This window comes from Hypanus sabinus, chromosome 6, assembly GCF_030144855.1.
Source record: "Hypanus sabinus isolate sHypSab1 chromosome 6, sHypSab1.hap1, whole genome shotgun sequence".
Classification (NCBI taxonomy): domain Eukaryota; kingdom Metazoa; phylum Chordata; class Chondrichthyes; order Myliobatiformes; family Dasyatidae; genus Hypanus; species Hypanus sabinus.
Window position 1 is genome coordinate 4,611,363 of NC_082711.1, and position 25,753 is coordinate 4,637,115.

The 25,753-nt window shown below is 46.5% G+C and overlaps 1 protein-coding gene and 1 long non-coding RNA gene across 4 annotated transcripts in view; one reads left to right on the plus strand and one right to left on the minus strand.

The window, feature by feature from the left end:
- Nucleotides 1–238: 238 nt before the first annotated feature.
- The window catches only part of ppp1r16a (protein phosphatase 1, regulatory subunit 16A), a 136,803-nt gene continuing 111,288 nt past the window's right edge, over nt 239–25,753 (plus strand). Inside the window, exon 1 of one of the 3 annotated variants that reach the window (XM_059971576.1) lies at nt 239–363. The gene's annotated coding sequence lies outside the window, so the exon portion shown is untranslated. Of the gene's footprint in view, nt 364–10,528; nt 10,598–10,950; nt 11,101–25,753 lie in introns of those variants that run through there. The other 2 variants (XM_059971579.1, XM_059971578.1) reach the window with 2 other exon arrangements.
- LOC132395256 (uncharacterized) lies at nt 5,839–14,530 on the minus strand. Its single transcript, XR_009512552.1, has 3 exons — nt 14,215–14,530; nt 11,310–11,602; nt 5,839–8,630 (listed from the first exon to the last, which is right to left on the minus strand). It is a non-coding gene; the product is annotated as an uncharacterized LOC132395256 (long non-coding RNA).

Consider the following 25,753-nt stretch of genomic DNA (forward strand, 5'->3'; position numbering starts at 1 on the left):
ACACAAAATATCCAGGAGGGAATAAAGAGTTGAGCGACAGGTCTGTGAAGCTGTTGCTAGGCGACGTTGGCGGGGTCAGAGTTGAAGGATTAAACACCCCAGCCGTCGTCCGGGTGTAAGATGTAAGGAGTTGGGGTAGAAACTAATTCGTACAGAGCAGCCGAGGTCCGGCACTGAAATCAAGTGGGAGAGCAGAGGCAGGAGGAAGGTCCGGGCAAGATGGCGGCGGTCGCTGGGCAACGGGCGGAGGCGCGGCCCGAGCAAGATGGCGGCGGTCGCTGGGCAACGGGCGGAGGCGCGGCCCTGGGGTGGAGTGCGCAGGCGCGGATCGCCGGCGTTGAGCCTGGGTACCGAGGCGAGGCGGTGAGTATCCGGAACGGGGGCGACGTGGAGCAGGGAGGGATGAGGGGGAGAGGGCGGGGAGCGAGGAAAGAGAGCGGGCTGGGAGGGCGAGTGGAGCGGTTCGGGGCCAGGGAACGGGCTCTGGGTTCCGGTCGTTGGGCCCTGGGACGCGGATCCACCGAGTTGGGGGTCAGGGTTTCTCTTTGGTCTTCACTTTGGCAATTTCGGGGGAATTGAGGTTTATTTTAGTTTGGGGCAGATGTCATGCTGGGGTCGAGGTGTAGCGGCCTAAGCTGAGGGCAAAATTCGGAGGTGTGGGCGAGGTTCAAGGTACAAAGGTTAGAGATCGGGCAGGGGTCGGAGGTGAGGACAAGGGTTGGAGTCGGGGCAGGGGTCAAGGTGCAAACGGAATTGAGCACAGGGCCTGAAGTCCCGGAATAAAGTCAAGGGGGATTCAAGAGTGAGGGTTGAGTTCGGGGGTTGTGGTTCAAGGGTCAGACTCAAAGAGCAAGGGTCATTTGAAGGGTCGGTGTCGGGGAGCAGAGGTGAGGTTGCGGAGTTGGGTCCGGGGTTAGTGTACAGTGGGTTTAGGACCAGCGTTGAGCTGTCATCATCAATATGTCTTTAATTAATACCTTAGCGATGCCTGTAATCTTAGTGCCTGACGTGTACTGAAACTGAGTCATTAAATGTTATTAACACAAATGGCAGCAAGCTTTAATTTTCAAAGTGTATGTTGTTTTTAATGGCTCCATCATCGCTAGAAATGCCGTGGTCTTAAAAGCTCTAGAAACCCCTCCCTAAACCTCCCTTTCTCTTCACCTTTCCTCCTCATAAAACTCACTGTGAGCCAACTGCGTTTCCTGAGTTTGACTTGTCAAAACTTCTGTGGATTCATTGCATGAATGTGTTACACAACTGCATTGTTGGTATAAAGATAAGGCATCTTTCAGCAAGATATCCATGCCTATGAGTCTAGATTTATCTGAGGATCTGAGGGTTGTCATAATCACCTGATTGCACTGTCCTTGGTATTGTACTGTTCGCATTACTGTACAGACTATTCATTAAATGTCTCTGCTACCTTGTTTACTAGAATTGTGAGGAGACTTACTTTCCTTTGGGCTAGGAGACGAAGACCAGTACAGCACAGGACAGGCCCTTCAGCCCACAATGTTGTGCCAAACCAGTTAAATTAGTAATCAAATGGCCAACTAAACTAATCTCTTCAGCCTGCACAGTGTCCATATCCCTCCATTTTCCTCACATTCATGTGCCTGTCTAAACTTTCACAATGTATCTGCCTCGACCACCACAGCTGGCAGCACAGTCCAGGTGCCCACCACTGTCTGTGAGAAGAAAGAAGCTTGCCCCTCACATCTCCTTTGAAATGACCCTCTCTCACCTGAAATGCATGCCCCCTGGTGTTAGATTTTTTTTGTATATTTTATATATTTCAATTTCAGGAGATGATGGGCAGTGGAGAAAGATTGGGAAGAGTCTGTTATAATAAACAGCTCTCTAGTACAAGAAGATGGATTCAACCTCACAGCTACCTTGTTATGACATTGCACGTTATTGTCTGCTTGCACTGCACTCCCTCTGTTGCTGTTGCACTTCAATCTGCATTCTATTACTTATTAGAGATACAGCATGGTAGCGGGCCCTGTGGTCTTGTTGAGTCTGTGCTGCCTAACTACACCCATTGTGACCAATGAACCTACTAACCAGTACGTCTTTGAACTGTGGGAGGAAACCCATATGGTGACGAGGTGAAAATACAAGCTCCTTGCCGACAGCAGTAGGAATTGACCCCAGATCACTGGTGCTCACCACTAAACTACAGTGCACTCTATTGTTATAATTTTACCTACGAACCTGTAAAAAACATCTAAATCTGAGCTGAGGCTGCAGCTTGAGTGTGAGCATTGTGAGCATCCATGTGATGCTGGAGGGTATCAGTCCAGGAAGTGGCAACAGTGCTGGACTTTTAATGGTTAACACTTATTCAGTAGAGTGACCACAAGGAATTCAGATTGAGATTCGGGCGAAGCTAAGACTTTAGGATCAGAGAAAAGATTCCTGAAATTGGTGAATCCAGAGAAACAGACAATCCTCTGGAGCAACTCAGCAGTTCAGGCAACATCTGTTAGGGTCAATGTTTCAGGTCGTAACCCTAAAACTTCAACAGTTCCTTCTTCTCCCACAGACACTGCTCGACACACTGAGTTTCTCCAGCAAACTGTTGTTCCAAGATGCAGCATCTGCCGTCTCCTATTTCCTGGTGAAATTGGGAATGGGAAGAGTAGGATCAGGATGGCTTCTGGAATAGAACAGTAGTTTGAGATGCCTTTGACATCTGAAAATTTCTTTTGTTAGTAGTGTATCACAACAGTGTGACAATCTAGATCAAATTTATTATTAATAGTAATAACTGTCAAGCACTGATGATGTAATTCAAAGTGCTTTACAATGAGATAAAAGTGCAAATATGGAAATAAATTCAAAAAAAAAGTAAATAAAAGAACAAAGATGTTAGTTTAAAGCAAGGATAATTAATGGCATTTAAAAGTGGCACTGAATCCGCATCCCTCATAGTTTTTCAAGCTTAGTTCAAAAAAACGTGACCTGCCAATTATCTTTTGAGGGAGATTGTTTAAGTTTAAGAATTTTTGTTGCCTATAACCCAAGTCCTTGTCATATCCTTGTAACATCCTTGTGAATCTTTTCTTTACATGCCCAGGGTATAAACACCATGCAAAAATTACATCACAAAACTAAACTAGCACAAGCATAAATCACATAAGTTGTAACTCACTAATGGTCAGCACTGTAATGCAGTGTTAGCGTAACACTATAACAGCACCAGGAACCCGGGTTCCATTCTCACCATGGTCGTGCTCTCACTGTGACCACAGGGGATTCCTCCAGGTGCTCTGGTTAAAATTCTGAAGGCGTATTGGTTAGAGTTAGTGAGTTGTAGGCATGCTACATTGGCACCAGAAGTGCGGAAACACTTGGCAGCTGTCCCAGCACATGCTCAAACTATGTTGGTCATTTACACAAATGACACATTTCACTGTGAGTTTCAATGTACCATACATGTGACAAATAAAGGTAATTTAAAAATTTTTTATTATGTACAAAGTAAGCATGAACTAGTGTCCCAGGTTGTTCCAATAAGAGGGAATGCCAAGAATGGCAAGGTAAGGGAATAAATAATGAGAGAGGTGGTTTATTACCACCAAAAGTGTATGTAGAGTTTAAGAAGCTGCAATTGAACAGGGTGCTTGAAGACCATAAAGGAGCATGGGACTTAGGAGAGCTTGAAGGGTGTTGTGTCTGTGCACAACTACATATCAATTAAATAAAAGCACACACACAGGAGATGGCTTTAACTGGTGAATTCACATTGCAGCGTAAGAGAGAGAACAGTGCGCACATGCAGACAACAGACCCATATGTAGTGCTAAGCAGAGTCAAATGCTGTGTGGAATACTTTCCTTCGTCAGTTGTCAATAATGGAAGGCAAGACAAGCCATTAGTGTTGCTGTGTTGTTTGGTAACCTTGATCTCTATGTCTTGAGAGTGGGCCCCTAGGGACAGTGCCCAACGATGTACCGGGTAGCAGTCATCACTGGAATTCCCTTCCTGGGATTGAAAATGGATGCAAGGGGCTGATGATCTGTCGCTAGCATAAACTTTTGTCTGTAGAGGCACTGGTGGCGCTTCTTTACTCCCCATATTAGACTAAGGGCCTCTCGGTCGATAGATGCATTCCATGCTTGTCATTGATCTTGATGCAAATACAGTTGAGCATTTAGATACATCTTTCATAATGTGTGACAAAATGGCTCCAATGGCCTCAGGCCTCAGTCTTAAGGACAGGGATGGGTCATAATGGGTGAGCAGTTCATCAGATGTTATTAGTCTCTGTTTCCTTGAATGCTCTTTCACATCTTTCTGACCATTCCCACTTTGCTCCTGTCTGTAACAGTGCGTTCAATGGGTGAAGACTGTCGCAATGATTGGGTGAAAACCGGTGGTAGTAGTTTACGAGGCCCAAGTATTATGTGGCACTGCTTCAGTCTTCTCTTGTGACTTGTGAAAGCCGTGCTTATCAATGACATGTCCACAGTATGAGATTTCATTCTTGAAAAACTCACATTTCTCTCTCTTTGCACGCAGCCCATAGTCACTCAGCCTGGTAAGCATTTTGCTAAGGTCCTGGAGGTGATCTTCATCATGTTTGCCAGACATGATGATGTCATGAAGGTAACGTGTTCCTGGGATATCTAGGATCACTTGGTCATTGCTCTTTGCCAAATTGCTGGAGCTGATGCGATGCTAAAGATGAGATGATTATACTGGAACAGTCCCTTCTGAATGTTAATTGTGAGGAACTTCCTGCTTGACTCCCCAATCTATTTGCAGATAGGTTTGTAACCAGTCAATCTTTGAAAACCTCTTCCCACATGCCAAAGATACAAAAATATCTTTTATTTGTGGCATGGGATATTAAGCAGTATGTAACACCACGTTGATGCTCGCCTTGAAATCCTCACTCATGTGAACGGTTCCAGCCTTCCCTTTCTTGATCACTGGGAAGATGTGGATGGCCTAATTGCCCCACTCAGTCTTGGAGAGAGTTCCAGATGCCTCCAAGCTGTGCAGTTCAGCATCCACCTTAGGATATAGTGTGTAAGCTACTGGATGTGTGTTATGGAATCTTGGTGTTGCTGCTTCATCCAGTTCAATTCTGGCCTTCCTGGCTTTGAGTTTACCAATACCTTTCTCATTAGCATTAAGCAGCTGTGACATTATCTGGTTAGTGCTACCATTTGGGTTACTGTTACCTGTTGATGCCACACTGAGAGCTTTGATTGAGTGCCAGTCTAGTTGGATTTTTCTTAACCATTCTAGTTTGAAAAGTACTGGTCCTATACTTCTCAATACATAAAGCTCTGTCTGCTGTGTTTGGCCTCCATATGTCACCTTCACTTTCAGTTTGCCTTTGCAAGACTCTTCTTTGCTGTGTAGGTCTTTAGCATCATTAAGGTCTTCTCTAATAGTATCTTAAAAAACAATCTGTTGTAGCCAGCCTCTTGTATCCAGTTCCATTTTCATTTTCGCTCCAGACACTTCTGTTGTGATCCATATGATTTTGTGATCTGCTTCAGTAATACTATGCAGTTCTAGGCATGACAGCTCAGCTTTGTCAGTGTCTGTGTTGTCTGTTTCACATTCGGTCACTTTATGCATTTACTTAGTTTTCAGTGTGAAACTCTTTGTGTGGTTTTTCTCATTGGCTGTGCTTTTATCTTTCTTGCACACTCTCTCTATGTGACCTTGTCTGTGACACTTACACACTTTCTGTTACCTACAATCATTTGCATCATGGGAGGATTTGCCACATCAATAGCATTTTTGTCTTTATGCACCATTCATGGCATTTTGTGCATTTCACTTTCTAACCTCCTTTCCTATGGTGCTGCAGTCTCTGACGATATTGTAGTGGTCATGCCCGTCCCTTAATGTATCAGAAAGTCCATCTGTAAAGTCACAGTACTGGGAAAGTTTGTGCAGTTCTACAATGTATTCAGAAATGCTTTTGCCTTTTGGTAAAATCTAAATCTCTGAGCTATTGCCAGTGGTTTAGGGCTCAAGTGATTTTGTAAAATTGTAACAATTTTGTTGAATATCTTGATTGCTGGCTTTTCAGGGGTTACTGAGACTTGCACCCATTAAGCTAAGAAGTTTAGGGGTTTTCTTTTGCTCCTCAATGTTGTTCACGTTCCAAAAGAGTTCTACCCTCTTGATATAGGACACCCAGCCTTCATTAGCGCTATTGAATTTGTCAACTTTCCTGACTGAACCCATTGCCACGTTATTTTCACTTTAAATTCATTGTGTCTTTCACTGTGTGTTACGCACTGTAATCACACCTTTGTAAGTGTCCCTAACTCTCATTGTTTTGTCCCATTGTAATTGTTGTGATATTTTCTGGCATTCAGGTTCATACTCGTCGCCAATTTGTTGTGTCTGTGCAGAACTACATATCAGTGAAATAAAAACACACGTGGGAGATGGCTTTAACTGGTGTATTCACATTGCAGCCCGAGAGAGAGAATGGTGTGCATGTGCAGACAACAGATATATGTAGCGTTACAGCACTAGGGGGTCATTGCTCTAAAAAAATAGATCCATACATTAGAAAAGTCCTTTCCAGGTAGGACTAAAGAGAATCCCAAGGCATCCTGTACATACATCAAGAAGATAGGTTAGAACCACTCAAGGATAAAGGGAGGCAGACGATGTGAGTGAGTTCCTAATTGAAAACGTTGTGTTGGTGTTGACAAGGTAAAGGGTGTAGAGCAGGGGTTCCCTACCTGTGATCTACAGGCCCCTCAGTTAATGGTAGGGGCCCATGGCCTAACAAAGTTTGGTAACCCTGGTGTAGAAGATAGTGATGTCATCACTGATAATAAAATACAATAGCTAAAATAACTGGGTCCAGAACACACACACTCTTCTGAGTGCACTGGAGAATGGCATGGCCCGTCATCCAGAAAGCTGCTGTTTTTATACTGAGTTGGCTTATTAGTTACAGATACCGATTAGTGTAAATTGTATATGTTTCAATTCCTTACTTGTGACACCAATCGACATTCAAAATAGAGATGCTAGAAGTCATTGGAACCGATGACACTTAAGTTAGTAAAGCAAGTGTCCCTTAGTTGTTAGATGTATTTCACATTCTTCCATTATTCCTAATGCATCTGTCTCCGGCACCCTCTGTGTCAAGGGAAGCTACCTTCTATGTTGGCTATGCACTGCCACGGTCATTCTCACCTATCTGTCTGAGTAAGCAAGGTTAGCTCTGGCAGTCTAATTTCAAAAGGTCTCCTTAGTCTGGATTTGACTGCCATGGTCATTATCACCTAGCCTCACTGCAACTTCCACAGTGAGCCTAACAGAGGAGAGTGTAATATGCTGGGCTGGGCATTTTGAGATTAGGAGCAAGACTCTTGACAACTTTAGGTTCAGATTTGTCACACATACTTCAAAGCTACAGTGACATATGTTGTTTGCGTTAACAACCAACATGCCTGAGGATGTGCTGGGGGCAGTACACATTCTGATGCTGACTTAACATTAACCATAGACGTTGAGGTGGGTAAGTCCTTTGGGCCTGATGGGATGTACAATAGAGAGGTGAAGAAGAGATTTCTGGGCCCTGACCAAGCTCTTTGTATTTTTACTAGCCACAGGTGTGATGTTGGAGGACTGGCAAGTTCCTTTGTTCAGGAATGGAAATAAGGGTAACCCTGGGAATTTACAGATCCATGAGTCTCACATGGTAGGGAAACGAATGCAGAGCATCCTTAGGGATAGGGTTTATCAGCATTTGGAGTCTACTTGGGGTCAGCATGCCCTGTATGTGCTAGGTGGAGAGTATACTGACTGGGTTGCATCATGGCCTTGTATGGAAACACCAATGCCCTTGAACGGAAAAGCCCAGAAGTAATGGATATGGCTTAGTCCATCACGGATAAAGCCCTCCCCACCGTTGAGCACGTCTGCATGAGGCATTGTCACAGGAAAGCAGGATCCAGCATCAAGAACACCCACCATCCAGGACCTGCTCTCTTCTTGCTGCTGCCATCCGGAGGAAGGTACAGGAGCCTCAGGACTCGCACCACCAGGTTCAGGAACAGTTATTACCCCCTCAACCATCAGGAAGATCGTGTGGATAGTCAGAGGCTTTTTCCCAGGGCTGAAATGGCTAACACAGGAGGACACAGATTTAAGGTGCTGGGGAGTAGGTACAGAGGAGATGTCAGGGGTAAGTTTTTTACTCAGAGAGTGGTGAGTGTGTGGAATGGGCTGCCGGCAACAGTGGTGGAGGCAGATACGATAGGGTCTTTTAAGAGACTTTTGGATAGGTACATGGAGCTTAGAAAAATAGAGGGCTATGGGTAAGCCTAGTAGTTTCTAAGGTAGGGATATGTTCAGCACAACTTTGTGGGCCGAAGGGCCTGTATTGTGCTGTAGGCTTTCTATGTTTCTCTAACTTCACTCACCTCAACACTGAACTGTTCCCACAACCGATGTACTCACTTTTAAGGATGCTACAATTTGTGTTTCCAATATTAATTGCTTATTTATTATATTTTTTCTCTTAGTTTTTGCAGAGTTTGTTGTCTTTTGCTGAGTAATCACTTGTCCGTCCTGTTGTGTGTGATCTTTCATTGATTCTGTTCTTTCTTCGTATGTACCATGAATGCCTGCAAGAAAATGAATCTCAGAGTAGTATATGGTTATAATAAATTAATTTTGAGCAATCTGAACATGGCTTTCAAGGAGGTAAAGCAATGGATTTGTATACGTGGATTTTACTAAGGCATTGTTGACTGTTTATTCTCCTCCATAGATGCTGTCTGACATGATGTGGTAGTTAGGTCATGAAAATGTAGATTTTGAGTACTGTTCAATAACCTTATAAGAATGGGATAGAAGCTGTCCTTGAGCCTGGTCAGATGTGCTTTCAGGGTTTTGTATCTTCTGCCTGATGGGAGAAGAGAGAATGTCTCGAGTGTGTTGGGTCTTTAATTACGCTGGCTGCTTTACTGAGGCAGTGAGAGGTATAGACAGAGCCCATGGTGGGGGGGAGGCTGGTTTCCTTGACGTGTTGAACTGTGTCCCTCTATTGTTTTTTTGTGGTCTTGGGTAGAGCAATTGCCATACCAATCGTGATGTATCTGGGTAGGATGCTTTCTGTGGAGCGTCTGTATAAAAGAAAATTGGTGAGGGTAAGAGGTGACTTACCAAATTCTGTAGCCTCCTGATGAAGTAGAGGAGTTGATGAGCTTTCTTTGGACCAGGACAAAGAAATGTTTACTCTGAGGACCATGAAACTCTGAACTCTCTTGACTGCAGTACCATTGATGAAGACAGGAGCATTGTGCACTGCATCCTACCCCTTCCTGCAATCTATGATCAGCCCTTTTACTTTGCTGTCATTGAGGGAAAGACAGATGAGAGAACTGCTGACAAAACTCAGAAAATCTGCAGAAGCTGAAAGAAAACCAGAGGTGCCAGAAACACCCAACTGGTCAGGCGGCCTCTGACGTGGGGTCTCTGATCTGAAACTTGACTGTGTCTCTCTGTCCACAGAGGCTGCCTGACTTGGTGAGTGACGGTGCAGCACAGAAACAGGCCCTTCACCCATCTAGTCCATGCTGAACTATTATTCTGCTTATTCCTATGACCTACACCTGGACCATAGCCCTCCATACCTCTACCATCCATGTACTTATTCAAACTTCTCTTAAATGTTGAAATCAAATCTGCATCCATCACTTTCACTGGAAGCTTATTCCACACTCTCCCCACCCTCTAAATGAAGAAGTTCTCCCTCATGTACCCCTCTAACATTTCACCTTCCACCCTTAACCCATGACCTCTAGTTCTAGTCTCACTCAATGTCAGTGGAGAAAGGCTGATTGCACTTACCCTATCTGTACCCGTCATAATTTTGTATCTGAGGTCTCTGTCACTAAGAGCTGACCATGGATATTGCGTCTGAACTGTCTAGGTACACAATCCTGGGCAGTACGATATGGAGAGCAAGCTGTTGCCCATGTAGCAAGCTCCCCCTCTCCACACAGCTGATAAGCCCAAAGGAACGGCAGAGGCCGATACAGTTTGGTATCAGCCACGTCACAGGAGCTGCCAGTCAACATTGAACTCTATGTAGGACTACCTCAGGGACTCCAGCTCTAGATTTTTCCTCGGGGTTTACTCCCGAAGCCTTCCCCATGAGTTGGTATATCTGCAAGGCAATGGAGGTTTGAGATCAGAGTTTTCTTTCTCCTAGATAAGCTGCCTACCACGGCTGATGAGCCGCATCTGCCAAAGACAACTAGTTTTGCAGCAGTAATCTGCCTTTGCCCCCTTCCCCGGCAGTAGGAACGATTCTGCTCAGCTTAGTAGCTAAAGTCCAGGAGCTAGACGTGGTTGTCAGAGGCACAGCCATTGGGAGCATTTAATATGTATTAGGAGCTTGTCCTCATTACCACTCCTGGCTGTATCCTGTTTGGTATACTTCCATCAAATCTCACCTCATTCTCCTATGCTCCACGAAATAAAGTCCTAACCTATTCAATCTTTCCTTATTCATCAGGTTCTTAAGACCTGGCAACATCCCATTAAATCTTCTCTGCAGTCGTTCAATCTTACATCTTTCCTGAAGGTAGGTGACCAAAACTGTACACAGTACTTCAAATTAGTCTTCATCAATATCTTTTACAACTTCAACATAACATTCTTCTGTTCTTCAGTGCTCTTCTGTTCCCTGTGTAAGTCCTACTAAAGTACATACTTTGTTGGCTTTTAATTCCCTCTGCCATTTTTCAAGTGTTCCGAGCGCTTGCTGTTTGTATTTCAGATTGCTGGCATTTTTAGAATTTTTGCCATTCAGAGTGGCAAGTTTTCCCAGAGGCCTTGTGGTTTTATGTCCTGTGATGATTTAACTGAATGTTAGTGTAGAGCCTGTGAACCTGTACGAACTGACTTTAAATTGAGTCATAAAGTGCTGTAGGCTGAATGATAACAAACAGAGCCACACCTTCCTATTCTGGCATTGTTCAGAACTGTAGACACCCAAGGAATCGGGACATGCGATCTGTTCAGAGAGCAGTGGTATATTCTCCTTCCTGAAAGCAGAGCTCATCCACCAGCCCCATTGCCTTCCAGGTAGGTGGCTCATTAAACCGTGTTTTGTCGGGGGGATGAAGGAGGTGTTTTCGCTACACAGCAAGGTTTCACAGCATTGCTGAGCTTTCTTAGTGTGTGTTTTGGAGATACTTGTGTTTAATGCCAGTCTGATAGTGAATCTAGACAAAGGAGCAAGAAGACTTGCCTAAGTCCTGTCAGCCCTCCTGGAGCTCACCAGAGTCACTTACCCTGGGCCAGTCTTTCACGTTGTCTCCAGGGGTAGCCCAGCTTTGAGGATCCTTCCTCTCTCATGGTTGAGGTCTTTGGAGCTTCTGTTGGCATTTCTGCAGCTCTGGGTTGTTACTGGGCTGGGTTATGTCCTGTGATAATTTAACTGAAGGGCTTGTGAATCTGTGTGAGGTTCATGTCCAACTCTCCTCCTTTCACAGCTGGGCTTGGGACCATTCATGGCAGAGATGCAAGGAGACAGGTACATGGAAAGATTGTTGGCAAGTTCTCCATGTGTTCTCAGCAAACCTCACTGGGGAAAAGACAAGCCACAATCACATTACTGTCTGCCAGATCTTGCTGTGGGCACTCTCAATTTGGTCAGATTCACAGTTGTGACTGCAATTTCAAAGCCCTTCATTGTCTGCAAAGGGCTTTGAGATCCCTCGAGTTGATACATGTGGATTATGCAGTAAATGCAGTAAGCCCTCAGTTGCTGATAGCAAAGAGTTGATATTGAGGCTTTATAAGGCATTGAACAGATTGTGTTTGAAGTATTCTGAGCAGTTTTAGGCCCCATATTGAAGAAAGGATATGCTGGTATTGGAGAGGCTCCAGAGGAGCTTCAAGACAATAATCCCATCGATGAAAAGGTTACTGTATGAGGAGTGTTTGATGGCTTTGGGCCTGTACTCACTGGCGCTCAGAAAATGTGTTGGGGGGGGGGGGAGGAATCTCATTGAGACCTACTGAATATTGAAAGACCTAGATAGAGTGAATTTGGAGAAGATAGTCTAGGATCAGAGGGTACAGTTTCAGAATAGAAGGACGCCCCTTTAGAATAGAGATGAGGAGGAATTTCTTTAGCCCAATTCCTTGCCACAGAAGGCTGTGGTGGTCCAGTCATTTAAGACAGAGGTTGATAGGTTCTTGACTAGTCTGGGCATGAGGGGTTATTGGGAGAAGGAAGGAGAATGGAAATGGATCAGCCATGATGAAATGGTAGAACATACTTGATGGGCTGAATAGCCTATTTCTGCTCCTATGTCTTTGGTCTTATACTGTGGATTGTGCAGACAAGAGGCTGTGGAGCAGTACCGGGCCATAAGGAAACAGTATGATTTGGCGGTATGAAGCGATTTGAGTCACTGCTTTTTGAACACAAGCACACACAACCGACGGTATTTGAAACCTGTTTGTACCAAGCACGGTGTAGTGTTTAATGGCCACACAAGTGCACACAACTGACATTAGTTGGAACCTGTTCGGCAACAGTGTCCTGTCCCAATTAAGCAGCATAGTGTCTCAAATAAATGAAGGGAATCCAGGGTATTTTCTCAATTAGATTTTGTTCTTTGAAAGTTGTCCAAAATAAGCGGCTGCCCCAATTAACCATAATCCACTGTATGTGCTAAAAGACAGCAAACATCATGAGGTGGTATTGATGGGTTCATTATCTGTTGAGAAATCTGATGAAATTGGATCGGTATCTGAAGGTATCCCAGTTGGCCAACTCTTCCTAGGATAGGAAGAAAAATGGAATTGTTTGGAACCAGCTGTGGAAAAATATGGTGCCTCATCTTTTGTCTCTGGAGACTGGAGTGTTCTTACACAATGAGCAAATCTGAGATGTAGCCACTGTTTATGTGTAGACACATGAGCCATGTTTGCATTACATTAATTACTGAGTTATCGGGTGAACCAGTGCACTGGTTTGCTGTTGTGTCTCCGGACGGAGAACCCTGATGCTGTCGATAATCCATGCACATAACCAGGGTTATCTGTCAGACAACACGAGTGAATCTGCAGATGCTGGAATTAAATAAAAACACAAAATGTTGGCAGAACTCAGCAGGCCAGACAGCATCTATGGGAGGAGGTAGTGATGACGTTTCGGGCTGAAACCCTTCATCAGAACCCCTCCTGATGAAGGGTTTCGGCCCGAAACGTCGTCACTACCTCCTCCCATAGATGCTGTCTGGCCTGCTGAGTTCTGCCAACATTTTGTGTTATCTGTCAGATGTTCAGTCGTATCCACACACACGGTAGCTGTGCTGCATTAGTCTGGTTTATATAAATTGTTAATATTCAGTATTTGCTTTCAGTCATTAACATCAAGGATGTTGTTATTGGAAATATCTAATGCAGTCTTGATAATATTCACAACCTGGAAATTAAATCCAGTGTGTGTTCACTCCCAATGGTGTGGGCCAGATTACAGCTTCATCTCCCTTTCAGTAGGCAGTGGTTGTGTTTCTCCAAACTGCTTTTCAGGGACCAACTCCATCCTAGAGGGCCTTGAGTCTCAACTGTGGACCACTGTATAAGGTACACCTGTTTATTAATGCAGATCTCTAATCAGCCAATCACGTGGCAGCAACTCAATGCGTAAAAGCATGCAGACATGGTCAAGAGATTCTTTTGTTGTTCAGAACAAGCATTAGAATGGGGAAGAAATGTGAACTCAGTGACATTGACTGTGGTATGATTGTTGGTGCCGGATGTGGTTCAAAGTTTGAAAGTAACATTTATTATAGAAGTATGTGTGCAACTCTGAGATTCGTCTCCTTGCAAGCGGCCACAGAACCCGCTAAAAGAAAACATCAAACATCTAACATGCAAAAAAAAATCATACGAACAGCAAAAAGTGAGTGAATTACACACGGAAAATTAGACATCAAACCGTAGAGTCCCCGAAATGGTTCAGGGGCCACAGACACTGAGTCAGTTCAGTTTAGTGCTGTGTCGATGATTGAAGGCCTCAGTCGCAGAGCCAGTTCTGCACCAAGCACCTTGATCAAATCACGCAAATAGTGGAAAAGAATAATCAGAAACACATAGAGTATGTACCACAGAATCCTCCAAAAATGAGTCCACAACTGCAGAGCACTGAGGGCAATAAACATCAAAGTGCAGGGCACTCACCAAAAGAAAAGGGTCCCATAGCCAGATGCTGTGCCAAGGTGATCAGACCTGCTCCTTCCTCTGGCAGCTGCAAGAGGGAAACCAGTCAAACGCAGCAGGCAGGCAGGTTGAACACCTGCTCGTCTTCAACTCTCGTTCTTGTCGATTTCAATCTTGCTCGACGTTTTAATTGTGAGGAGTAAAATTGCTGGGGAGCAGGCAACAGAGCCACTGGACTTATCCAGCCCAGGAAAGAGGAGTTGACGTACGATCCTCCAATGTATTAAAACTGAAGAAGTGGAAGGATAAAGTTCAAGCAGATTACATGAGCAGGACAAAATGGAGCTGAATCTGTCCCCACTGATGTGTTCAACTCCTCTGAAATAGTCCAGAGTTCATGCAGTTGGGAGTGATCTGTAAATTAGTGTTAAAATTCATTTGGGTCCAGGAGTGTGAGACCATAAGATGTAGGAGTAGAATTAGGCCATTTGGCCCATCAATTCTGCTCCACCATTTCATAATAGCTGATCCATTTTCCCTCTCAGCCTCAATCTACTGTATTCTCCCTGTATCCCTTCATGCCCTGACAAATCAAGAATCTATCAACCTCTAGAAGTGTATGTTCTCTATTCACTGCCACTTTTCGGTACCTAGAGCTTCCGATGCCCACTAGCAGCTCATGTAATACTGTGTTATTAGATTTTTTTCTCATAAGGAGTGTGGCGACCATGGAAGAAAGGGAAGGGGGAGGAGTACCAGCGGGAGGCGAGAGAAGGAAACGGGAATGAGGGAATGGCAAAGGGGCAACCAGAAACCGATGCCTGTGTCATCAGGCCGGAAGCCACCCAGACGAAATACAAGGCAAGGAAGTTAGGGGCATGCCTGTACCTCCTTTGCGCTCCACATAAGTAGCCCAGGCATTAGAGCTGGTTGTCACTTCCCCTTTCTACCGTGCACTGCACAGTTCAGCTTTATACATGCAGACTAGATGGAGGAGAGTATTGTCATACATTGGTATAAACTGTTCTTTATTAACTGCCAATTTCAAAATCAAAATCTGAAGATCTCTTACAAAGGAGGATGAGAACTGACGATAGAAATGTACAAGATGATAAGAGGCATAGATTGAGTGAACAATCAGAGACATTTTCCCAGGATGACAGTGGCTGATATGAGGGTTCATAATTTTAAGGTGATAGGAGGAAAGTAAAGATGATTGAGAGATTTAAGAAACTGAATGATAGAAAAAAATGGAGTGCTATGTGCGAGTGAAGGGTTATCTTAGAGTAGGTTAAAAGGTTGTCACATTGTCGACTGAAGGGCCTGTACTGTGCTGTTGTGCTCTATGATGGTGATTCTTGTCTAAAATAGTTTTGGATCTTTCTCCTTGCCTAGAGTTTTCCTCCTAAACCAAGTGGGTGATGTGGTAGGAGCTGTATATTGCATTTTAGTAGGTTCAGTATGCATGTTTGTGTCTGACACTGATAATCATCACTAATTCAATACCACAAAGGGGTTTGTTCTTTTGTTCACTCCCAATATCACCTGTCACCCGGAATCAGAATTACCTCTGTTAGGTGCCTTTGAGTAAAAGAAACAAATTGGAGTGCAGGGGCCATGGCACAAGATCGGAAAAAGCTGCAGAAAGTTGTAAACTCAGCCAGCTCCATCATGGGCACTAACATCCCCAGCATCAAGGAAATCTTCAAAAGGCCATGTCTCAAAAAGGCTTCATCCATCATTAAGGACCCCTATCACCCAGGACATGCCCTCTTCTCATTGCTACCAGTAAGGGGAGTACAGGAGCCTGAAGACACACACCTAATGATTTAGGAACAGCTACTTTCCCTCTGCCATCAGATTTCTGAATAGACAATGAACCCTCGGATACATTTTCCCCACTCTTTTTGCACTACTTAGTTAATTTAATTTTAAATATGTTTCTTATTGTAATTTATAGTTTATTATTATTATGTATTCCAGCATGCTGCAGCTGCAAAACAACAAATTTCACAATATGTACCTGTGATACTAAAACTGATTAGATCATGGTGTGGCAAGTATAGTGAATCTGCTGCACGGTCGAGAAGACTTTGCCCTTCACATGTAAGGACGGGCAGAACTGCACACCTCATTTCACAGTCAGTTGAGTTTATTGTCATCTGCACAAGTGTGGGGCCAATATGCAAAACACAATACCAACAGCAACACACAGCACAAGACACATACAAGATACATTGGGAGCGTGGGTACACTCCAAACAACTTGCTTTTGGGCAAGCTTTTAATGTCCCTGTCTTTCTACTGTTAACTCTGAAGCAAGTAGGGTGGAAGTGCATGGGCCGGGTTTAAATACCTACCCTGCTGTCTGTGTTAGTCACCCCAACGACAAGAGGATGTCCCCTTGTATGGTAAGTAGCCATGTGATGGGAAAGAGACCTGCTCTATTGTTTGTGTTCTACTGAGCAGGGTGGGTATGCTATTTTGGCGCTGGAAGTGGCTTGTGTTGGTTGTTGACGCAGACGATACATTTCACTGTATGTTTCAATGTGAAAGTGATAACTAAATGAATCAGGATCAGAGTCAGCTCTACGAGTGAGGATAGCTTTCAATGGGGCCAGTTCCATGTCTCCCAACAGATTTTTCAGTAGTGTTGTTGTGCTGATCAACTTCAACTATCACCTTCTAGTTTGTCCTCCTTCTCCTCTCACCCCCATCTTTTTATTCTGTCATCTTCCCTCTTATTTTCCAATCCTGATGAAGGGTCTCAGACTGAAACGTCGACTGTTTATTCCGCTCTGTGTATGCTGCCTGACTTGCTGAGTTCTTCCAGTATTTTGTGTGTGCTGTTCTGGATTTCCAACATCTTCAGAATCTCATGTTTACTTCTTCATGTTCCATGTCGTTAATGGTACACGCATTCCCTAGCTGCCTTGGGTATCAGACGACACAGTCTGCTGGAGGAACTCACCAGTCAGGGGGAGAGAGAGGGACTTTGGTGTTCCATTTGGAAACCTTGAATCACCCAAAAGTTGACAATTCCTTCCCCTTTCACAGATGCTGCTTGACCTGCTGAGTCTCTCTAGCAAATTGTGTGTTGCTTCAGATTCCACTGTCTGTAGTCTCATGTGAATCCACCGATTTCAGCTCGGATTCACCAGATAGTTATGCTATGAATTACTGATGTGGTAACATCACCACCACACCTGAGTTATAGAGAAAGGTTGAAAGGAGTGGAGGAGAATGAAGGGATATTTGACTGAGGTTGAATGAGCAAGTGCTAGATGTGAGGTCAATTTCAACATTTAAGAGAAATTTGGATGGCTACGTAGATGGGAGGAAAGTGATCTGGGTGCAGGTCGATAGGATTAGGCAGATTAACAGTTCAGTTCAGACTAGGTGGACGGAAGGGTCTGTTTCTGTGCTGTAGTGTTCTATAGTCTATGACCAATTCCCTACTGTAGTCTTTCATTGTGTAGATACTATAGATAAAGCATTAACTTATGGAGCAATATGAATAATATATTAATAACAATAATTAATAACAGTAGGTCAATCAATATCACTTTGTATTACTCAGAATGTAGTCCTGTCATTCACGCATCTGGAATGGTGAGTTTCTCTCATACTGTTTAACTTGGCAATTCCGGAGGAGTTGTCAGTTTTCAGTAGGGGTGTCACCTGGCGGCAATGAGGATAGGGAACTATAGTGATTTTGTTTGTGAAGACAGAGACAGCTTAACTCCATGCCTGAAGCTTTAGCTGCTGTGGTACGTTGTTACCTGGGCAGCAGAACTGGTTCTCAACCCCCTCTGGAAATGAGCATATAAATGAAAAGGGAGTGGTTTGGCACGAACAGGAGCTGGGTCTGGATCTGCTTCTGTACTGAGTGATTCTGTGATCAAAATTGCTTTCCGTACTGCTGAGCTGAATTGCTTTGTTCCAGAGTGTGGTTGTGAGATGGTCAGAATGTATGTGGACAACATCTGGAGGTCCTGACTGGCCCTGTGTGTAGGTGTGGGCTATGAATGGTATTGACATGGTGCCACGTACCAACGTGTGGAGGTCCTGACTGGCCCTGTGTGTAGGTGTGGACTATGAATGGTGTTGAAGTGGTGCCACGTACCATCGTGTGGAGGTCCTGACTGGCCCTGTGTGTAGGTGTGGACTATGAATGGTATTGACGTGGTGCCACGTACCAACGTGTGGAGTTCCTGACTGGCCCTGTGTGTAGGTGTGGACTATGAATGGTATTGACATGGTGCCACGTACCAACGTGTGGAGGTCCTGACTGGCCCTGTGTGTGGGTGTGGACTATGAATGGTATTGACGTGGTGCCACGTACCAACGTGTGGAGGTCCTGACTGGCCCTGTGTGTAGGTGTGGACTATGAATGGTGTTGACATGGTGCCACGTACCAACGTGTGGAGGTCCTGACTGGCCCTGTGTGTAGATGTGGACTATGAATGGTATTGACATGGTGCCACGTACCAACGTGTGGAGGTCCTGACTGGCCCTGTGTGTAGGTGTGGACTATGAATGGTGTTGACGTGGTGCCACGTACCAATGTGTGGAGGTCCTGACTGGCCCTGTGTGTAGGTGTGGACTATGAATGGTATTGACGTGGTGCCACGTACCAACGTGTGGAGGTCCTGACTGGCCCTGTGTGTAGGTGTGGACTATGAATGGTATTGACGTGGTGCCACGTACCATCGTGTGGAGGTCCTGACTGGCCCTGTGTGTAGGTGTGGACTATGAATGGTATTGACGTGGTGCCACGTACCAACGTGTGGAGGTCCTGACTGGCCCTGTGTGTAGGTGTGGACTATGAATGGTCTTGACGTGGTGCCACGTACCAACGTGTGGAGGCCCTGACTGGCCCTGTGTGTAGGTGTGGACTATGAATGGTATTGACGTGGTGCCACGTACCATCGTGTGGAGGTCCTGACTGGTCCTGTGTGTAGGTGTGGACTATGAATGGTACTGACATGGTGCCACGTACCATCGTGTGGAGGTCCTGACTGGCCCTGTGTGTAGGTGTGGACTATGTATGGTATTGACATGGTGCCACGTACCATCGTGTGGAGGTCCTGACTGGCCCTGTGTGTAGGTGTGGACTATGTATGGTATTGACATCGTGCCACGTACCAACGTGTGGAGGTCCTGACTGGCCCTGTGTGTAGGTGTGGACTATGTATGGTATTGACATGGTGCCACGTACCATCGTGTGGAGGTCCTGACTGGCCCTGTGTGTAGGTGTGGACTATGTATGGTATTGACATCGTGCCACGTACCAACGTGTGGAGGTCCTGACTGGCCCTGTGTGTAGGTGTGGACTATGAATGGTATTGACATGGTGCCACGTACCAACGTGTGGAGGTCCTGACTGGCCCTGTGTGTAGGTGTGGACTATGAATGGTATTGACGTGGTGCCATGTACCAACGTGTGGAGGTCCTGACTGGCCCTGTGTGTAGGTGTGGACTATGAATGGTATTGACGTGGTGCCACGTACCAACGTGTGGAGGTCCTGACTGGCCCTGTGTGTAGGTGTGGACTATGAATGGTATTGACGTGGTGCCACGTACCATCGTGTGGAGGTCCTGACTGGCCCTGTGTGTAGGTGTGGACTATGAATGGTATTGACGTGGTGCCACGTACCAACGTGTGGAGGTCCTGACTGGCCCTGTGTGTAGGTGTGGACTATGAATGGTCTTGACGTGGTGCCACGTACCAACGTGTGGAGGCCCTGACTGGCCCTGTGTGTAGGTGTGGACTATGAATGGTATTGACGTGGTGCCACGTACCATCGTGTGGAGGTCCTGACTGGCCCTGTGTGTAGGTGTGGACTATGAATGGTATTGACATGGTGCCACGTACCATCGTGTGGAGGTCCTGACTGGCCCTGTGTGTAGGTGTGGACTATGTATGGTATTGACATGGTGCCACGTACCATCGTGTGGAGGTCCTGACTGGCCCTGTGTGTAGGTGTGGACTATGTATGGTATTGACATCGTGCCACGTACCAACGTGTGGAGGTCCTGACTGGCCCTGTGTGTAGGTGTGGACTATGAATGGTATTGACATGGTGCCACGTACCAACGTGTGGAGGTCCTGACTGGCCCTGTGTGTAGGTGTGGACTATGAATGGTATTGACGTGGTGCCATGTACCAACGTGTGGAGGTCCTGACTGGCCCTGTGTGTAGGTGTGGACTATGAATGGTATTGACGTGGTGCCACGTACCAACGTGTGGAGGTCCTGACTGGCCCTGTGTGTAGGTGTGGACTATGAATGGTGTTGACGTGGTGCCACGTACCATCGTGTGGAGGTCCTGACTGGCCCTGTGTGTAGGTGTGGACTATGAATGGTCTTGACGTGGTGCCACGTACCAACGTGTGGTCCTGACTTGCCCTGTGTGTAGGTGTGGACTATGAATGGTATTGACGTGGTGCCACGTACCAACGTGTGGAGGTCCTGACTGGCCCTGTGTGTAGGTGTGGACTATGTATGGTATTGACGTGGTGCCAAGTACCAACGTGTGGAGGTCCTGACTGGCCCTGTGTGTAGGTGTGGACTATGAATGGTATTGACGTGGTGCCAAGTACCAACGTGTGGAGGTCCTGACTGGCCCTGTGTGTAGGTGTGGACTATGAATGGTGTTGACGTGGTGCCACGTACCAACGTGTGGAGGTCCTGACTGGCCCTGTGTGTAGGTGTGGACTATGAATGGTATTGACGTGGTGCCACGTACCAACGTGTGGTCCTGACTGGCCCTGTGTGTAGGTGTGGAGTATGAATGGTGTTGACGTGGTGCCACGTACCAACGTGTGGAGGTCCTGACTGGCCCTGTGTGTAGGTGTGGACTATGAATGGTATTGACGTGGTGCCACGTACCAACGTGTGGAGGTCCTGACTGGCCCTGTGTGTAGGTGTGGACTATGAATGGTATTGACGTGGTGCCACGTACCAACGTGTGCAGGTCCTGACTGGCCCTCTGTGTAGGTGTGGACTATGAATGGTGTTGACGTGGTGCCACGTACCAACGTGTGGAGGTCCTGACTGGCCCTGTGTGTAGGTGTCGACTATGAATGGTGTTGACGTGGTGCCACGTACCAACGTGTGGAGGTCCTGACTGGCCCTGTGTGTAGGTGTGGACTATGAATGGTGTTGACGTGGTGCCACGTACCAACGTGTGGAGGTCCTGACTGGCCCTGTGTGTAGGTGTGGACTATGAATGGTATTGACGTGGTGCCACGTACCAACGTGTGGAGGTCCTGACTGGCCCTGTGTGTAGGTGTGGACTATGAATGGTATTGACGTGGTGCCACGTACCAACGTGTGGAGGTCCTGACTGGCCCTGTGTGTAGGTGTGGACTATGAATGGTATTGACGTGGTGCCACGTACCAACGTGTGGAGGTCCTGACTGGCCCTGTGTGTAGGTGTGGAGTATGAATGGTATTGACGTGGTGCCACGTACCAACGTGTGGAGGTCCTGACTGGCCCTGTGTGTAGGTGTGGAGTATGAATGGTGTTGACGTGGTGCCACGTACCATCGTGTGGAGGTCCTGACTGGCCCTGTGTGTAGGTGTGGACTATGAATGGTGTTGACGTGGTGCCACGTACCAACTTGTGGAGGTCCTGACTGGCCCTGTGTGTAGGTGTGGACTATGAATGGTATTGACGTGGTGCCACGTACCAACGTGTGGAGGTCCTGACTGGCCCTGTGTGTAGGTGTGGACTATGAATGGTGTTGACGTGGTGCCACGTACCATCGTGTGGAGGTCCTGACTGGCCCTGTGTGTAGGTGTGGACTATGAATGGTATTGACGTGGTGCCACGTACCAACGTGTGGAGGTCCTGACTGGCCCTGTGTGTAGGTGTGGACTATGAATGGTGTTGACGTGGTGCCACGTACCAACGTGTGGAGGTCCTGACTGGCCCTGTGTGTAGGTGTGGACTATGAATGGTATTGACGTGGTGCCACGTACCAACGTGTGGAGGTCCTGACTGGCCCTGTGTGTAGGTGTGGACTATGAATGGTATTGACGTGGTGCCACGTACCAACGTGTGGAGGTCCTGACTGGCCCTGTGTGTAGGTGTGGACTATGAATGGTATTGACGTGGTGCCACGTACCAACGTGTGGAGGTCCTGACTGGCCCTGTGTGTAGGTGTGGACTATGAATGGTGTTGACGTGGTGCCACGTACCAACTTGTGGAGGTCCTGACTGGCCCTGTGTGTAGGTGTGGACTATGAATGGTGTTGACGTGGTGCCACGTACCAACGTGTGGAGGTCCTGACTGGCCCTGTGTGTAGATGTGGACTATGAATGGTGTTGACGTGGTGCCACGTACCAACGTGTGGAGGTCCTGACTGGCCCTGTGTGTAGGTGTGGACTATGAATGGTATCGACGTGGTGCCACGTACCAACGTGTGGAGGTCCTGACTGGCCCTGTGTGTAGGTGTGGACTATGTATGGTGATGACGTGGTGCCATGTACCAACGTGTTGAGGTCCTGACTGGCCCTGTGTGTAGGTGTGGACTATGAATGGTATTGACATGGTGCCACGTACCAACGTGTGGAGGTCCTGACTGGCCCTGTGTGTAGATGTGGACTATGAATGGTGTTGACGTGGTGCCACGTACCAACGTGTGGAGGTCCTGACTGGCCCTGTGTGTAGGTGTGGGCTATGAATGGTATTGACGTGGTGCCAAGTACCAACGTGTGGAGGTCCTGACTGGCCCTGTGTGTAGGTGTGGACTATGTATGGTGATGACGTGGTGCCACGTACCAACGTGTGGAGGTCCTGACTGGCCCTGTGTGTAGATGTGGACTATGAATGGTATTGACGTGGTGCCATGTACCAATGTGTGGAGGTCCTGACTGGCCCTGTGTGTAGGTGTGGACCTTGGATGGTGCCAAGCAGCGATGTCTGTCAAGGTCATGGCTCTGACTTGGTTGTTTAATGGTGCTTGTAGGAGTGGTTTTGGGGCCAGTGCAAGGAGTTAAAGGACAGGTTAGGGTTGATGGACAGGGATAAGGAGAGTTAGAAGTCAGAGCCAGTCCAGCACACAGTGCTCAGCAGTAGAAGGCCAGAAATGCCTACAGATGGATGCTGGACCAGGAGGAGCTGAGGCTGAAGACCAGTGATCTGTGGAATCAGTGATTGAGGTTAGCAGGCCCTGTGCATATGGGTTGATGACCCACTCCCTATGTTGGTAAGTTAGGATTGGAGGTGTGTGCGAGACCGGAGTTTGAGGCCTGGACCCTAAAGACCCATGCTCAGCAATTCTTGGGTCGATATCAAAGGTCAAAGACAGAAGTCGATGAGCTAGAAGTCAAAGGCCAATGTCTCTGAGTCCAGACAAAGGACTGTAAGCAGGAGGCCTGTCTGTGTGTGGCTGGCTGGCTGAGAAGGTGGGAAAGGGGCATGTTCTGCTACCATTGCTTCTTGCCTTCTGCTGAGCTTTGCAGATCTACTAAGTTGGCACTGGAATATGTGGCAATACTTGCAGGCTTACCCTCAGCATGCCCTTAGATGATGTGGGTCGTTAACACCTTTCACTGCAGGTTTCCATGTACACAGGGCCATTCACTGGTTTACTGGTGGATGGTGGGGGAAGTACAGCATCAGCCGTGGCGAGGACTAGGCCACCAGCCGCCCCGGAGAGAGGCATTGGAGTCAGCGCCCCCTACAAGAGTTCCAGAGGCAGTGCGGCACAGTGTGCAAGTGGGAGTCACTGCTGCCTTCCAGCGTTCATTGGCAGAAGCCAATGTGCTCAACTGCAGATGGCTGCAACATTCAGAACTCAGGAATGTGGACTATGTATAGTCTTGTGTGTGACTGTATTTTACTATTCTATGTTGTGTATGACTGTTGGTACTCTGTTTTGCACCTTGGCCCTGGAGGAACGCTGTTGTGTTTACCTGTATTCATGGGTATTGGTGTATGGTTGAATAACAAATAAATTTGAATTTGAACTTGAATCTCACTGGAGGCTGAATAACTTTCAGGACTGTGAGTCTCTGGCAGAATCTGAATATTGTTGGACTCTAATGTTTTAACCCAAGGTTCTTTCTGAAGTTTCGATAAAGATACAGAACTTGTTGCCTTTATTAAGCATTGATAGAACAAAGAAAAATTAAAACAGACAGTTGATAGAGCTCTGCTAAGCAAAGAAAGATAGAAGCAAAAAATGGCACTGGCCCCATGGTCAGCTCTTTTATACTACAGAGATAAGAAAATTCCATTCAAAGTTGTAGAGACGAGTTTGAATAATGCAGCAGCAGGAGAAGCTTCCAGAATCATAGCAGTGTAACCACTAGGAAACACATTGAACAGCAGTATATAGACACTACACTGTGGCCACTAGGAAGCATACCAAACAGTTACTTGTATATAGCAGTAGTAGTCTCTCGAAGTCCGAGGAAGACAGATGTGTTGCACAGTCAATGTCTGTGGGCACGCATATGACTTCTGAGGCCGAAGTCCGAAGCTCAGATACGGTTGCAGATGGGGCAAGGAGCACCGCCTGTTGGGGCAGGAGCAGATGCCTTCCTGTGTCTTTCTTGACTCGCCTTGAGGCGCTGCATGCGCCAGTTGGCTTGGAAGTTGTTTGCTGCCTTGGAGCATAGATTGCGCCACTTGGACCGATCAGCAGCAGTGTGTTCGAGATCGCAGGGCTGGAGTTTAGCCCACTTGAGGTTTGACTTGAGGTTGTCCTTGTACCTCTTCCTTGGGTGACCTTGGGCACGGTTGCCCTGCTCCAGTTCTCCATAGAACAACTGACGCGGCATTCTGGACTCATCCATGCGGATCACACGGCCGGTCCATCTGAGCTGAGCCTTCAAAACCTTGGTTTCAATGCCTGCGGAATTGGCTCGGTCCAGGACTGTCAGGTTGGAGATCCGGTCTTGCCAGCGGATTTGCATGATTGATCGCAGAGCGCGATTGTGGAATTGTTCAGGCTGTTTGACATGTCTGCAATACAGTGTCTTGTATATAAGTAATTATATAAAATGAAAGCAGGTAATTAATTGTTAAACTACAAAGAAAAAAACAATTAAACAGTGTGATCCAGTGATATCCTTCAGGACAACAAATGGTGGAGCAGGTTTTTATACAAGGAGTGGTCAGTGTCCAGAATGTGCAGATATGAACCAGATATGATAGTGGCCTGAGCCTGCAGGGCAGGCAGAATGCTTAATTTAGCATCACAGATTTAGTGGGCCAAGGGCTTGTTCATTTTTTGTACTGTTCTATGGTCAGTCAGCGATAGTTTCTTGATAAGTAAGGAAGGGGGTGAAAGGTTACTGTGGCAAGGCAGGAATATGTAGACGCTGGAGACTGAGCAGCACACTGATGAGGAGTTTTGGTCTGAAAGCTTGACTTTTGATTCTCGACTGAAGGATATATAAGGTTGGGATTCCAGTCTGATCAGTCTTGATCTTTTTGAATGATAGAGCAACCTCAAGGCGCCCAGAGGCCATGAATTCTCAGCAGAGGCTGATGGGAGATCGGATCAAGGTTTTTAAGATTATGAGAGGCATAGATAGAGTA